Genomic DNA, 17267 nt, shown 5'->3' on the forward strand with positions numbered 1-17267 from the left:
GAGCCATCCTAGTACCGTGGAACAAAATTGGTCATGAAATGTCTCTCAAAATATTGGTCGAATTTAGGACCAAGGGGGTGCACTGTGAATGAAGATACTACAATGTGAATGAAAATACTGCAACCATGTCAGTAAACAAAGAATGCTGAATCCAAGTCATCAGCAGCTGCTGCCAACCCCCAGCGAGGACATGCCTGCAGCCCGGCGTCTCAGCCACTCACAGTGGTGCCCTCTGGGCGGACTCAGAGTAATAAAGGACAGGATACTGGCCGTATATAGCTAGGTGCTGGCCAAAGGAATGAAATCAATGACCCAAATGTTTGCTTCCCACCATACATAGAAAAGCACTAAATAATTCAACTTGAGTTATCTGGTTTTCTTTTGATAACAAGCAATATTTTATTGTTCCAATTACCTGGCCTTTGTTTGTAAAGTTTCTATATATCCTAGCTCCTCTCCTACCTCTTGGGAGCAGTCCCTCAGAGTGATCTGAGAGGATGTCATCCCGGCTCGAGACCTCCAGCCAAATAAAACAAAGCCCTTAACATTTAGGCTGAACACTTATTTCAATGAAGTCCCAGAATAGACACAACTCATCAATTTTGTAATGGAACACTCTGAATCAGGAACCAAAAGAGTGTTTTAGTCCAGAAAATCTCCGGGTTCCTCTTTCTTCCTGTCATTATACAATCCCTCCAGAACTCATTAATTTGCTCTCTGCTCCTCTGGCAACCAAACTCATAGAAGACTCAACTCAGCAGAGCGCCCTGCTGGGGAGAACCCCCCGTAGAAGCACTGCAGCCTGCCTGGCCTCCCGCACGCTCTGCTGACCCTTAGGGTCCTCCGTGGAGACCAGGCCAACAGAGCTGTTCCCAACAGCTGCAAAGTCGCACACGTTAAATAAATCATTTGATTTTATACGATATGTTACGTATATACCCATCTATGAAAACAGCTTTGCCAGAAGCCCAAATCTTCAACATTAATCTGCAAAGGCAAATCCGGTCCCCAAGTGAAAACAAGACTTAAGACGATGCTAAGTCCTCCAAAGTCCTCTCAAGGACCATCAACCAAACTGCCTGCAGGTCTGCAGCTGCAGGCGGTTACATGTCTGCTTTTCAAGCAACCCCTTCCTGCCCTCGGGCGCTACAATATCCCCCTACGCCTTCCCTTCTTAGGGTAAGAGCAGTCGCTGCAGAACCTTGCAGAGCAACACTGACAGGACTGGACAAAGAGGATCAGAGCTAAACTAAGCCTTCTGATGACACGAGCTTCTCACTCTGTCACTTTACAGATGAAGATATATATAGAGAGAGGTGGGGTGATATTGCTCAAAGTCACACAGCTAATAAGTGGCAAAGTCAGTAACTCTGTTCGTCCCTTCAGCGTGATGCCCCAGCTGGGACGCCCACAGGGTTCTCTCGTGTCTGCCTGAACATTCCTTTCCTGTCACTCATAACCCACCACTGTGTCTGACCCTAGCCTGCCTTTTCAGCATCTTTTCCCTCCAGCCTCTCAGGAACAAGGAGGTTTGGGCCACTGTATGACTTCTGGCTCCCAGAAACCTCAGTGCTTAGGCTGGTCTTGCCTGTGCATCCAGCCCCCTGCTCAGTGGCTCTTCCTCCCCTGCAGGAGGACGTTTCCACTCTCCACAGGGACAACCCCTCAGGGGAGCCCTCTTCTCCCCCTCAGCACGGCAGGTGTCGCGCTGCCACATTAGGACTGCAGGTGCCCAGGTCTGCTAATCAGACCAGCAGCCTCAGAGCCAGGGATTATGCCCGGGCCACCCTGCAAACCTACTGCACTCTTCACCGCCCCCAGCCAGCAGGTCACCTGGAAGTCACAGCAAGTGCCCCACCCAATCCAGAAGCCTCTTCATTTGCCAGCACAGCTGATAACTGGTTTCCAATCTTTGGTCAGTTTAGCACAAAAGAGCACCTTCAAATGTGAAGCAGGAGGTTTTCGCTTCTGCTCCCCATTCTTAGTGGAAACGTCAAGGGAAATGAAGAGGCCTTTTCTCAACACTTTTCTGATGACACCCTCCCACACACAATATTCATATGCTCAAGAGCTTTGGATCCACGTGATTTTGTTTCCCTTATGCTAAGTGGCTCAAAACACTGCGGGATTCTTTTTCTTTTGAGGGTATTTGTACTCAGTTTATCAGCTTTAATCAGTTTTTGTCTCTCTCTTCAGTATCCCTAGCAGTTGCCACTTCTTACTCTCTTCAGCAGCCTCCCTCCCAACATCTAGTCTAGGAAATCAGCTGTGATGAGGGGCCCGGGGGCAGTCACAGAAGATGCAACTAAGGCACAGAGAGGCTACATAATTTGCCCAAGAAGATCAGCTTCAATCCCCAACAGTGTTTGTCAAGGCCCTCAGTTTAACTCTTATGCTAAGCAAGCTAACTTTTTGTAGATTATGGTTATAAACAAATGAGGTATCAAAATACATAAAAGGACACACAACAACTCTAAGTTGTTCATTAACTCCACTAGTTTGTTTCTATTTATTTCTATTTAAAAACATTAAGAACCTCTGCAGTCAGTATAGCAAAATGTAACTGGGCTTTAAATCCAGAATATAGAGGTGTTAAGTGTGTCATTACTCATACTTATTTGTATGTACACAAGACATAATGATTTGAAAGTCCCTCTCCCCTCCCCCTACTCACTACTGGCTCTCACCTGAGCTCCCAGATCACACATCGAACAGCCTTTCACTTTACCCACAGCTGAACTCATCAGTTTTCCCTCAGAACTCCCTCTGCAGCTTTCCCTATTCACAGCAAAGCAGGACCATCATTTACCTCATTAATCCACACAGAAACCTGGGCCTTACTCCATCCTACATTCACAGACAGCATCCATCCTTTTCCTTTTACCTTCTAAATATGCCTTCAATCTGTTCGCTTTTACCCACTGACCGTCCCACCGCTCAAGTGGAAGCCACCAACACTGCCCACCAGGACTCATGAGTCTCCCAAGTAGCCCCACAGCCACTCTCCCCTACTTGAGACAAATGTGATTATGTCACTCCCGTGATTTTAGACTCTTTTCAGACTCACTGTTCTTAGAAGAAATACCAAGTTCTTCACCTGGTGAAGGTCTTTGCCATGAAAGTGTCAGCTCAGGGAGGGTAGGACACGCCCTCTCACCTCGGCCCCGCCCTCTGGCAGAGCATCAGCTTGGGAGGACCTGCTGAGCTACACCAGCCTGTATTCTAAACCTGGTCTTGAGTTCTTAGCAAACTGCTTCACTTATCCATACAAATCCAAGGTAGATTAGAAAGATTTTAGATGTTGAGCTAGACTATTGATTTGGGGATTTTGCACTAGCAACCTGCAAGGACATGTTCTAATGATTCTGTCTTCTTAAAACCACACCCAGGTTAAAGGAGCATTTGTGGAATGTCTTCGGAGTAAAAGGGACTGTACTTTTACAGACTTTATGTTTTATAACATGAACAACCCGGACAGGGTCACAAATGGAACCGCCTCACAAGTGACAGAAGACAGGTGAGAGGCATATAACAACAGGTCACAAAGATTGTAAGAGCAAAGTTGTTTCTCCAACCCCCGAAAAAATTCCACGAAGAACCGAAAACTCTGAATTTTGAAAGTAAAATACTATCATATAAAGAAATAAAATAAATAATCCTCTTCATCAGGGTTTCAAGATCTGACTGTGGAATTTTTAGCATGCCATGCTGAATCCTAGCACAGAAAAATCAGATGGACTACTGGTGGGTAAGTTCCAGGAAAACAGCAGTAATTCCTCCACTTGTAAGAGGACACACACTCACTTGTTGAAGGGGATTGTAAACCACATTCTGGAGAAATTCAGAAGATTCAGGCACTGATTCTAGATGGTGATGACACAGAAGGACGGCTTGGATGCATGCTTCTAACTGAGTCACCGGCATTCTTACACTGCAGGGGGAATAGGAGGCCCCCAGTCAAGAGCAGAAATGTTCCTGTCATGTCTCCCAGGCCGCGCCTTGGGGACTCAGTGTCCTGCAGCAGTCCGGCCCCAGGCGAGGACCCGCAGCGTGGCCCACCCAAGCAGGAGGGGCACTGTGCTTGAGAAATCCCATCCCCGATGGGGGCCAGAGGGGCTGGTGTGGTTTTGTGAACCTATAAATGCTCATAGAAATACACCTACATACATTCAAGTGATACAATTAAGAGTAGCAGGCTATTTAACAAAATTTCAATTGTCAGTGTTAATTTTACCATTCCTTTCCACTTGTCCCCTGCACTCTGAGACAGGCTTGTGCTCTCTCACACCTGCAGCTCTGTGCAATAGTTGTGAAGTTATTTTACTTTGCTGCAAGTGTTTCCACTCCCCGTGTCGCTGTGACTGTCGTGTCTTAACACAGTCAGATGTCTTCCTGGATCTCTCCCTGAGTTCCTTGCTTCTTCTTCTCAGATCCTGAGATAAAGAACAGGTGAAGGCACATGACTAGAAAAGGCACAGTGGACTAGACCAGAGTCCTCAGTGACCCCCTAGGTGAGTGCTGCCCACCCCTTACCTTCGATTCTCAAGGTTCTGCCCAGGGTGACATCCAGACAGGAGAGAGTCCTGGGCCCAATTAAAAAGTGTGTGGCTTGGGTGCGGGCAAAGGTGCAGGAGCTGGTTCCGGAGCCGGGCCCCTCCCCACCCCTGCTCCTCTCTCTCCCGAGGCCCCGCAGCCAAGCCTCCAGGCTCCCTGATCTTCTGTCCTTCTCTTCTACTCTACTCCAAACCCTTTTCCTCTTCCTTTATTCCCCGATTATCCCCAGCTGGAGTGATTTTTCCATCACAGTATGTGAAAAAATTTCCTTCACCTGAAAAAGAGGTCTCCAGAGGTCAATGCCCATATGGTGGTTCCTGAAGAGAGCCCCTGGTTAGGGGGACCCTCACCAACACTCAAGGGGCATCAGACATGTTGCAGGGTCGACCACCCCCAATAAGAGTTTGCTGTGACCACAAGGCACGCACAGCATCCCTGCTCACAAAAATGTAGTTGGCCCACTTACCCGTTATTAAGAAGCAAAAATAAAAAAATTGCTCATGTTTCTTAGTAAAATTATTTATGAGGTGGAAAAAGAAGTTGAAATAGAAAAGAACAAATCTGACTCCATGTTAGTTGTGTTCGTTTGGCTTTAAACTTGTGCCCTGTTTTCTAGGCTCAGACTTGCTAGCTCTGCACCTTTTGTAAAAGAAAGCTGCCTTTAGACTGATATATCCAGGAGAGCCTATTCTCCGGGCTCTGATCTTTAAGGATGTTAGCTCTTCTGCACTTATATAGAGATGGCAAGTTGTAAAATAGAGAATAGCCTTTGTGTTTTTTGGAGGTTTTACCGGGGCACCATGTTTTGACCCACACGGACAGCTGCAAGAACAAAGGATTCCAAAGACAGACAATTCATACAGCAAGAAGTTTGCAACAACCAACCACAGCCCCACCACTTTTTAGTATAAAAGGAGACTGAATTCTGACTTGGAGAAGAGAGTTTTCAGGATATCAGTATGCCATCTTGTGGGTCTGCCAGCTTTTCAAATACAGTCACTATTCCTTACTCCAATATCTCATCTCCCGATTTATTGGCCTGTCATGCAGCAAGCAGAACGAGTTTGGGATTGGTAACAAAATGACTGCATTAGAGGTAGTATGTCTCCACTGTTTCCTCAATTCCAGTATGTCAAAACCTATCAATTTTATATGCCGCCAGAAAACCTTCCTTAGGGAATTGATTCTATGGAAATAAAGTTATTTCTACTCATTCAAAACATTTTTTTGTTTTCTATTTTATTTTGTTTTGCTTATTGAAAAGAAAATAAAAGTCAAATCATTTTATTTCACGTATACCTTATAGCTACATATTGTAAATACAACAAAGATATTTAAATTGCAAAAAAATTGTTCATATAGTCGTATAAAGATGTATACACAATCAATGCAGATTAGGAAAGGAGTGGATATTTACTAAAAATCCACTGCACATCCAGTCTTTTACAAGCATATCCTGGAATATATGCTCTATTATCCAGGGGTCCCACACCCCCATTCTCACTGCCGAGTCCCTTAGTAATCAACTACCAAGGCACCAGCATCGAACCACGTGATCACTATTTTATATATAAATGAGTGGATTAGCTCATTCAATTCTAAAACAGAAACCTTGCAATAAATACTGAACTTATTTACAGATAAAGAAAATTGGACACAGAAAAGTAGTTTCTCCCACAAGTCACAAAGATAACTGGTAAAGGCAAGATTTGGACTCATCTGCCTGATTCTAAAAACTAAGGTGGAAATCCCCTTCAACTGTGGAGGTCCAGCACCACAGCCTATCACCCTATCTTTGTTCACTTCTAGCTTTAGACAGCCTGAGACAACACCCTATTCCTTTGGAACTCGAGGGCAAATGATAACAATATGGATTTTATATTCAGCAGTTTCTTAGGTCTCATTTATATAAAGTGTCAGCAGGTCAGCAGAAAACTCTGGGAAATATGAGTGTGTCCAGAGCTTTTTACTGATAAGAAACTCAATCTATCAGGGCAGAGTGACCTTCACAAGAGAGGCCCCATGGACATAAACTAAAGGCAGCTGAGCAATGAAAACTGGCAAGACCATGGAACTCAAGCAAGATGGATCCCTGCCATTCCCTGCCCAGTTGCCTCTTCACCCACGTGGACAAGATGGCAGAAGACCCAGGTTCTTGTCCAAGTTACACCATCATGGATTCTCACCCATAAAAAGTTATGACTCCATGATGATTAAGTCCTTTCCAACTCAAATATGATGACACCAATATCTCAGCAGAATGTCTATGTCTCCACTTTCTCTCTTCTATTAGAAGACTACATCTATGGCCATAAAGCAGAAATCCAATTAAAAACACCATGCACGAAGCCTGGTGAAATTCTGCATAAGAGACTTTGTTCTCACGCTCAGTGAATGAAAACTCAGAAAAAGTGTTCCTTCTCCCTCTGCAAGTGGGAGGTAGCCTGATTGTGTGTGTGTGTGTGCACGCGTTTGTGTGTGTGTAAATCAAATACAGTGTATTCTGGGATGTGTACAGATTTTTTTTATGTTATTGTCATTTCATGAGGATGAGCCAACCTTTAAATTAATTTGAAACTAGTGTTCTGAGACAGTCTCAGGCTCTTTTGTTGGAGGATGGGAAAGGGGAAAGGAAAGGAGGAAAGAAGTAAATGAAGCAAAGGAGTACAAATACTGCTAGGGAAAGGCAAGACGTTAATTTTGTTCCTGCTTTCATCACACACAAATTAGGGACTGGCTTTCCCCCATCTCTTGTCAAGCACTGAGTTGCAGAAGAAGAGGCGACAGCCCATTTCTCACTGAGATTTTGACTGTACGTGGCATCTTATAGACACAAATTATTTACACTGATCAAACACTCAAGCAGCAGGCCGTAATTCTCCTATTTTGAGAGACAAGAAAACAGGAAATGAAAGAAGGTATATAGCTTGACAAAAGTCTGAGGACCAGTAAACTATAGAGGATGAATTCAAACTCAGATCTGAATGCAGAGTCTGATCTTCCCACTCACAGAGCTGGAAAATCCTTAACACACAGGCTTCCCAGCTCCACTGCATTGTTCCCGGCAGCAAGCATTTCCCATGGCGATGGTCTTCAGTTCTCAGACCCAGCGCTCTCTGCAGCCAATAACCTCCATGCGACCTTGATCATCTACCAGCCTCGCCCACCAGGCTTCACCATACAGGCAGGAAAGCTGGCTTTCAAGTGCATTCAAAGCCACCCCTGGTCTGACCTGGGCTCTTCAGCGGCTTTTCCAGCATAAAGGCAGCCATGAAAGTGCTCACAGTTTGCACATGTGCCACACTACCTCTCTCCATCTGTCTCCCCACCTATACTACTTAGCTATGACCATTTTGAGAATCTTGGAAACAAATTTTTAAAAACAGAAAAGAAAGGGTTCTGGAACAAGTACTTAATACTTACAATTTTAAATGACAAGTTACAAAGTGAGTATTTACAAACTGAATCTGCCTTCCTTGATGTCAGTTTTAACATTTAAAAAATATAGTAGCAAAAAATTCTCACATACAAAATTAACAAAAACATCAACAATAATCTGGAATAAACTCAAAAACAATGCCCATGTTGTACATGGAGAAATTACAGAACTGTACTGCGGGGTAAAGTAAGAGGTGTGTATGTAGAGACATCAACATATTGCATGGAGGAAAGCAGTTTTGTAAAGATGTACGTTCTCCTAAAGATAATTCAAAACTTACTAAAAAATCCCATGACATCTCTTATCTGTTTTTTTTTAACTTGAAAAAAGTATTTTAGAATTCTTCAGGTGTAATAAAGTCATAATACTAGCCAAGAAAATTAGGGATGGAAAAATGAATCAAAAAAATTGCACTGTCAGATATTAAATAAATTTTTACAATATGTAAGATATAGCACTGGAGTAAGAAAGTAACAGTGACAGAAATAAACCATGAGCTCAAAAAGAGACTCTAGTGTACATAAGTATTTTGTACAGGTGGGATTTCAAAGCAAAGAGCAAAGTATGAATTCAATAATTGTCTTGGGACAATCAGAGAATCACCTGGAACAAACAAATTCTATTCCAGTCATAATGACCACAAAAAAAATTACAGATAGTGATGTAAATATCAGAAAGTACTAATAAAAGGTAATACAACACTTTGCTCATATTAATTCAACTTCTCCTCACTATAACAAGTACTATTATCATCTCCATCTTAGAGATTAAAAAAACCTACAGAAGAGATTTATACCATTATAAGAAATTATTTCTAAAAATATTATCAAGGATAAAACCCAAAAAGTAGACATTTACTATCTTAAGATTATTTTGGGCCACAACAAAGATAAACCTACTGAACAAAATGAAAGGCAAGAAATGACAAGAAAAAGCTCTGTGACACATGTTGATGAAGAAAAGTGGTTAATGTTCATAACATACAAAGAGCTGTCACAAAGCAACAAGAAGCTCCCTCACTTAAATGTATGCAAAGGTCAAAAGGGATCATTCACTTTTTAAAAGTCAGATGGCTAATGAGTGAAAAATGCTCAAAACCTCACTGGTCATCAAGTGCAAACTAAAACAATGAAAAAGCATTTTTGCTCATCATATTGGCAAATATTTTTAAAAGATAATCTAGCTAGTGTCTATTTTGAGAGAACAAACTGTGAGCAATCTTTTTGGAGGACGACATGTCAATGGATATGTAAACCCTGAAAAACGTGTGCACACACAGAATGAACTCCACTTTTAGGAATCATTTCGTTAAGAATAAAAATCAGTTCAAACAGATGTACTCATCAGAGCATTTACACAGCAATGTTTGCAATGGTGGGAAGAAAAGCTGAAGTGAAATCATATTCAGCGATAGAGAATTGGTTACATAAGTTATTCTACATCTTTTCATTCCCCACAGGAGAAGGAATTTCTAGAGTCACTTGAAAGGAGCTTGTGATGCATGTAATTGTCACATCCAGGGACTAAATTTCCAGAAAACTTAACTAAAGGAATACTCATACAAGATCACAGGAATGTTTGTACAAGAAGGAGGCCAGTCAAACATCCTTTCTGACAGTGGAAATTGGAGAAAACTTAAGTGTACACGATCAAGAAAATGATGCGGTAAATCAAGGCGGCGTGATCCAAGGCCTTGTCCACAGTACTCTCCCACCAAAGGTGTCCTTACACAAAAGACCAAACCTGCACATCAGGAGACCCCTCTACTCTATCTGAAAGGACCGGGTGAGTCTGGAGTGGGAGGACGTCTATGATATACACCTGAGTGTATAAACCGAGCTGCAGAAAACATATAGTATGGCCTTATTTTTCAATAAAGCATATATACACACACATATACATAGATTTCTCATATACTTTTATATATGTGTGTGTATATATATATGACATAGGCATAAAGGTCATGAAATATATACACCTCATTGTCAGCAGTTTTTACTCTCAGGAAAAATGGGAAGGAGTGTAGGGGCCTTTCGGTACCACCACAGTACTCTTTTCAATATTTCAGTTAACTATACTTGGAATTTAAAGGTTTATTTAAGTCCAAAGTAAAATGGACGATGCCTCCACAAGACAGAATGCTATACTGGTCATTAAAAATCATGCCAGGGGAGATAGAATATTGTAGAAAAACGTGAAATAAGCCGAATGGAAAATGGAGGTCTCCACACAGTAAAAAGGCACAGAGTGCTCGCTGGTTTTTATGACAGAGGTAATACACACTGATGAAAAGAACAGAAAATAGATGTTAAAGTGTTAATTATTATCTCTGAGTAGTCGGACTAGGATAGACACCTTTGCCCCTTTTTTCAGACTTTTATATTAAATACACATTATTTTTCATCTGAAAAAAGCATTTTTAGATGTCTAGTACCACACATTGAAAAAAATACATGAGTACTTACAGAAACAAATAACTAGGAGACACCGTAACAGCGTCACACAGTGTAGAATGGGCGATCCTGAATAACACAGCGCAGTTACATAAGGACCCACAAAGTGAGAGCACCTGCTGTAAAAGGGCGTGGCCCCCTTCTATTTGTCAGTTGTGTCTTCAGGGCTGAGGCAGTTCTGAGCACTGCCAAGTGTCAGTGCTGGTGTCTGCATGGATGCCACTGGAGGTGAGGGCACCTGCAAGCCGAGAGGAAGAACAGAAATCATCCTCTGCTTTTTCTGTCTTGTTTCTTTGTTACTTTTAGAGACAGGCATAAATAAGATAAACTGAATCTTCCCTACTGAAATTTCAGTAATGAAACTGTTTTTAAAGTGTTCACAACTTATATTCTGCCTATAACTGTCTTTTCAACAAAGCATCATATTTATTCAATGTTAATTAACTCAGTTAACTAACTACCTGTTGACACCTAATAAAGAACATGAAATGCACTACTTTAAACACCACGTCTGCAGTGACTAGCCCAGCTGTCTTGATGGCAGTGCAGTCAGCCCCCACCATCCCGCGGCCATGAGCTCCTGATGCTGCTAAGAGAGCACGCTGACGCCTCAGATGGAGAGAAACAGTGAAAGCATTTTCTGAAATCTATAGCACTGACAAAACTTAAGTAACAACTCCAAGACTCCTTTGAGGCTGTCGTCTTCTGTTTCTGGCCAACACCCGTCAATGAGCGGAAGCACACCATTCCCGAGCCATGGGACTCATGTGGGAAGCAGTTTTGGAGAAATTTCCAGGTATAGAATGTAACCAACTATACATAGAACTCTGAAAATAAAAGATGCAATACTCTGATTTTGGAAGACACTCAAATAATTCTCCTGAGCCTTAGTAGCTGGATAGGCTGAGCTTCTCCTAAACCACTTATTTATTTCACAGCCAGTGAGCATCTCCCACAAACCCTGCTTCTTTGTGTCTGCTGGGAGCCTCAGGCACACTCTTGCTGTCGATCTTATAAGTCACAGGGCAGACGCATGTGTCTTAAGCTTGCAAACCTCAAACAGGCTCGCCTCCTAGCCTCACTGTCTGAACTTGGCCTCATTTTCTCACCTGTTTATTTGATATCTGTTCTTCTGTAAGCTGCCTGAAATGCATTTTGGAACATGTCAGAAGAATCAGTGGGTAGATAAATAGGTAGATTGAGAGATGAGAGATGGGCAGACAGACAGAGAGACTCCAAGAAAAGGGGAAAAAATAAAATTTCCTATGCAAAACCCAATTCTAGTCAGGGAAGGAAACCACCACGGAGAAGTGTGAAGAGGCAGGTTGCTTAGGACTGTTACCTGGATTCCATGAAGTGTCACACCAAGAGATGAGATGGTAGAGCTTTAAATAGTAAAAGAAAAAAGCACGCATATTGAAAAATATATCTACAATATGTACTTTCTAAAGAATAGATTCAAATCAGCAGGGCCCAATATCACTATCCTTGGGTAATTACAGAAGTGAGAATCCCATCTCCAAACCACAAGGCATCCCTTCGGAACACTGAGTGTCTACACGGGGCGGTCATAAAGCCGTCACCGCAGAAGCTATGCTATCCTGCACTTATGAGGAACGAGCAGCTGTGCTCGGGCTGCCCACGCGCGTCATTTACGCCCCACAGAACCTCTACGGGGGGGACGCCTAGCGAGCCCCATCTCTGCAGGACAGAAAACCAGTCCTGGAGCGGCTAAGCCGACCTACCAGTTCTCCATCTCACAGGACTGGTCACTCCTGAGGAGGACTCGAACTCGGACCCACGTTTGAAACCACGTTACTACTGTGCTTTGTGTGCTGTTTGTGTGTATAATACATTTGTTTCTAGCATGAAAGGATATTTAATAAATGATCGGTTGTCTTGTCTATCTCATCAGGTCACAATCAATCTTTATGCTGTTGAATTGTACTCTTTTCCCCTGGAGATAGGAACGGAAAGAGTAGGGGTCAGAATGATGTGGGGCTCCATTATTTATCTGGTACCTCATCTCATCCAAGTCCCCAACCAGGGAGAAGGAGCCAATGTTCTCTTCATCTTTTAAAGAGAGGGCTCCAGTGATGGTGACTTACTCAATTCCAAAACCAAGGCTGGGGAATGGGCACATGCAGCAACTAGAGCAGTATCAGCTATAGGAAGGCGAAAAGAGCTCATGGGAGGGCTCAGGGGGCAACCTGATTTAATTTCAATCGATAAAACAATAACACACTCTAAAAATACTAGCATACAATGGATTTGCTCTTTCTTGATATCTAGCAAGTTTCCGCAGCCCACATGTAACATTATCGTGAACCAGTGAAAGGAAGAGTCCACAGACAGGGAAAATCAATGCCACAGGCAGGCTGAAACCCAGGCTGGAGTTTAGAAATAGAAAGGGCATAGTTAAGAAGTGGGGAAAGGCTGGGGGAAAAAAGTCATCACAATGACTCTCAAGCACCATCCAACAATCATATAATGATTCATTCAAGAAAGAGTTACTGAGGTCCTATTCTGTGCAAGATTGTACAGCGGGCAAAGCAAGAGTGCAGCGTCCATGGTGGCAGCAAGTTGCGGGGCTAAAATACACTTCTGATCCCGGTACCTTGCACAGTTATCCTCAGTATAAAGGCAAAGAAAAAAAAAGTAAAATAATACTCTGTAAACTCAAAGCATTGTTAAAAAAAAAAGTTAAAGAAGACCCAAATACCAGGACAGACACTCCATGCACATTTCTCTATCAAAAGACAGTGCTCTTCGAATGGCTGTTCTCCCCAGAGCGATCCGTATATTCAACGTGGTCTCGATCACAATCCCAGCGGGCTCCTCTGCAGTAACTGACTAGCTGCTGCTACAATTCATATGGGAATTCGAGGGTCTCAGTAACCAAAACGTACTTGAAAAAGAAGGACAAATTGAGAGGACTTGTCATTCTCAATTTCAAACCTTACAACTGTATCTCCAGGTGAGATTAGAGGCCATTGTGAAGTTATTACTGTGTTTATCCTTATTTTCTAAATTCTCTACAATGAATATAACTGTTACAATAAGAAAACTAAAAAGTAAGTTATCCTTTAAAACACGCACACCGATTCATTCATTGGGAAAAATTTTATCAATAAAGAGATAAACAAATATGTAGTGAAAAATGACTACTTAAAAACAAGAGTGCATTCACAGTTTTCATACATTGAAAACTGAAAAGCACAAACACGTCAAGTTTCTAGGGAGACCAATGCAAAATATTAATAGTTATTTTCAGAAATTCTAATTTAACAATGAAAACTCAGGAAAGGGAAAATCGTGATTGACAGCCAACTGCAAACACATGGAGAGCAAAGGCCTAGAAATCACAGTTCCTTTAACTCTGCTACTAACTCAATAGGAGAGGAAATTCCTCACTGACGGGAGAATGGAATTCCATGCATAAGACAGTATACACAGTACAAACTGCAGTAGTATCAGGGGTGATTTCCTTAGAAGAATTCTAAAGTTACAAAATTGCTGAAGAACTATTAAAACACTGACAGAAAGATTAAAACACACAGTCATATATATTATATAGAAACATATGAAGTCTGCACCCATGTTGCATAGAAATACAAACAAATTTGTTCATTTATGGGCACTGATTACTTTATCCCAGGTGGAATATTTCAACTAAAACAAATAATCAATCTTACACTCCTCTTGTCAAATCTAGTTGATAAGTTACTCTGCTATGTAAACATACTGTGTCTAAGATAGATCTAAAATTAGTGAAAAAAATCTTTCTATGGTTTCTTGAACTATTCTCAAAATTCAAAGCTTAATTTTAAAACAGATCTGAGCAGTAATTCTATATTAACTTTTCCCTCGTGAAATGAACAACACAGTCTGTTGTCAAAATTCTGTCCTTACAATGATTCACGATCACCGAATCCTCACAAAACTGCTGGACAGCAAGGCACTATCCAGACACTGTGACCCAACAAATGAAACACAAGGAAGACAGTGACCCTATTCTGGAGGGCTTATTGTCTGTGTCAACACCGGGGTTTCTATTTGATTGGTTTGATTGGGTAGCAAAATAAAATCAATAAAGTACTTTCTTCTTTGAGCATCCTGTAAGTCATGACTGTTTTTAGTGTCATGAGCAGGAAAGACTTAAGCATGACTTCATTAGGTCAACTAGCAACAATCATCACTTGAGAGTGAGTAATAAAGAAGTTAACTGATAGCAATGCTTCTCCCTACCTGAGACCTAAAATAAACCTACATTGATCTCTGTAAGGACAATGAGGAGATGAGGTCCCCAATGAGAAAAAAAACTAACAAGAAATCAAAAAAGAAAAGACGTTTTCATTAACGATTCCTGGAAAGAGTGGAGCATGGTGGTGAAGGGCTCAGATGTTAGCGAAAAACATGAGGGTCTGAATTCCCACAGCACTGGGTAGCTGTGACACTGATATGTCAGTCAAATTCTCTGCATCTCAGTCTCCGATCCATAGACTGGGGACAACAACAGTACCCATCTCCTAGAACGGTCCTAGGAATTATGTTATTTTATATATACAAGTTTAAATAAAATACCTCAGATTTTAAATATTACCCCAAAAGCACAAGGAAAAATGAACACAGAAATAAATTGGATTTCATTAAAATTTAAAACTTTGCTTCAAACGACACCATCCAGAAAGTGAAGAAACAACACTGATGAGAAAATATTTTCAAATCATTTATCTGATAAGGAATTTGTATCTCAAAAAAAAAAAATTCCACAGCTCAACAATAAAAAGGCAACTCAATTAAAAAATGAATAAAGGATCTGGAAAGATATTTTTCAAGGAAAATATACAAATGGCCAATAAGTACAATGAAACGATGATCAATAACATTAGCCCTAAAGGAAATCAAGTCAAAACAACTAGGAGAAACCGCTTCACACTCACTACAATAGGTTATAATAAAAAAAAAAGAGTAAAAAGCACTAATGAGGACACAGAGGAAGTGGAGCTCGCAGCCCTTGCTGGTGAGGACGTAACACAGCGTGGCCACATTGGAAAATAGCCCGGCACGTCCTCAGAGAGTTGAACATTTGGTTTCTGAGTTACCCAGCAATTCTGCTGTCCGCGCACACACGTAAGAGAACTGAAAACAAATGTCCGCATAAAAACTCCTACAGGAATATTGACGGCGCCATTACTATTCAGAGCCAAAAAACAGAAACAACCCAAATGTTTATCACGTGATGAATGGGTAAACAGAGGGGCCCAGCCATACAGTGGAATATTATTCAGCAATAGCAAAGCATAGAGTACTGACCCAGGCCACAACGTGGACAAACATTGAAAACACTACTCAGTGTGAAAGAAGTAAGTCACATTAGACGGTTCCATTTACATGAATTGACTCGATTTACATGAAATGTTCAGCACAGGCAAATCCACAGAGAGAGAAGAGTGGCTCCCTGGGGCTGGGGGAGGATGGGGAAGTTGCTAATGTCAGCTTATGCGTACCGGTTTTCCAGTTGGGGGGATGAAAATGTTCTAAGATTGACTGGGATGCACATTTCTGGGCATAGAGTAAAATCCGCTGTACATTTTAATGGGTGAATTGTATTAAAACTGTTAAGAACAAAAGCACCTCGGGCTAGTACCTTCCATAGTAAATGCAAATTGCTAACTTTTATTACAGGAAGAAGAAACTGCCCTCAGCATAAGAGCAGGAGATCAGCAAATATCAGTTAACCGAAATTGGACAAGAGCATTTCACTTGAAACTGTTGCTGAGTGTACACGAAATATTCAGAAATACAAAAATCAGTCTGACATCACGAAGAAGCATTCTGCTTCAAATGCAAATCAAGGATTCGGCAAGCCCAGCTGCTACAAATGACCAGAGAAGAAACCTGGTTCTTAAACAAGCACCAGAGCCAACAAGGAAATGGTGGTGAGGAAAGCAGGCAGCCTAAAATGTGGAACAGTTTGCTACAAATAATTTCTCCACTGAAAATTCAAAAATAAAATGAAAGTGATGTAATGCTGTGTTGACCTCAGGTGAATGGGCTTCCTCTGGTGCTCGACAGTTCTGTAACCCCGAATGAGAGACTCAGGAGAATCAACATGGCTCCTGGGAGTCCCCAAGTAACTGCCCACCAGCACACTGACCACCATCACATCTGCCAGGTTTGAATTGCAGAGAAGAGACCAACTTCTGAAAGGCGCAGGAAATGTTGACAAGGGAATAAAAGGCTGTGGTCAGTCCTGGGACAGAGGCACTGTGAGCAGAGGCCAGAAGGATGCAGGTGAACTGGAGTGGCCCTGGGGCAGGAAGGGACCACAGGGGAGCATATCTCAATTATCTCCTCTCTCTCCCTCGGGTAGGAGAGATAAAGCCTGCATCCTTCTCACCTGGAACTGTGGGTTCTGGCTGGCAGAAGTCTTACCAACACGGAATGAATTACTGAACACTGTGGAAAGAGGAAAGAATACAAAAGGGATTAGGGAGCCAACTCCACGAGTCTCTCAAATGTTCCCATATTTATTGTGTATAATCAAAGGAAAAAGTAATTAACAGTTGTGAGATAGTAGGCAGGAACTTGGGGAAAGAAGGGATGAGACAGAGATTGTAGAATCCACCATGAGTACAAAGGCTTAGTTTACCTTTAGGGAAGTCATGGGGTGAGGGGAACAAGATACATTCTTTAGACATGTTCATTACAAAGCAGACCACCAGACCAGCCAGGTCCCTGTTTTGGGAATAATAGACTATCTAACACCACGCAGGCCCGGCGTTTATAGCTGAGGGCCTGGGTCATTGCTGTACAAT

The 17267-nt window shown here is 42.0% G+C and overlaps 1 long non-coding RNA gene across 1 annotated transcript in view; it reads right to left on the reverse strand.

The window, feature by feature from the left end:
* LOC140688386 (uncharacterized) overlaps window positions 1-17267 on the reverse strand; it is a 139099-nt gene that overhangs the window by 82460 nt on the left and 39372 nt on the right. The window contains exon 9 of the long non-coding RNA XR_012063030.1: window positions 16850-16908. This is a non-coding gene — a long non-coding RNA (uncharacterized lncRNA). The remainder of the gene's footprint in view (window positions 1-16849; window positions 16909-17267) is intronic.

Source organism: Vicugna pacos, chromosome 22, assembly GCF_048564905.1.
Source record: "Vicugna pacos chromosome 22, VicPac4, whole genome shotgun sequence".
Classification (NCBI taxonomy): domain Eukaryota; kingdom Metazoa; phylum Chordata; class Mammalia; order Artiodactyla; family Camelidae; genus Vicugna; species Vicugna pacos.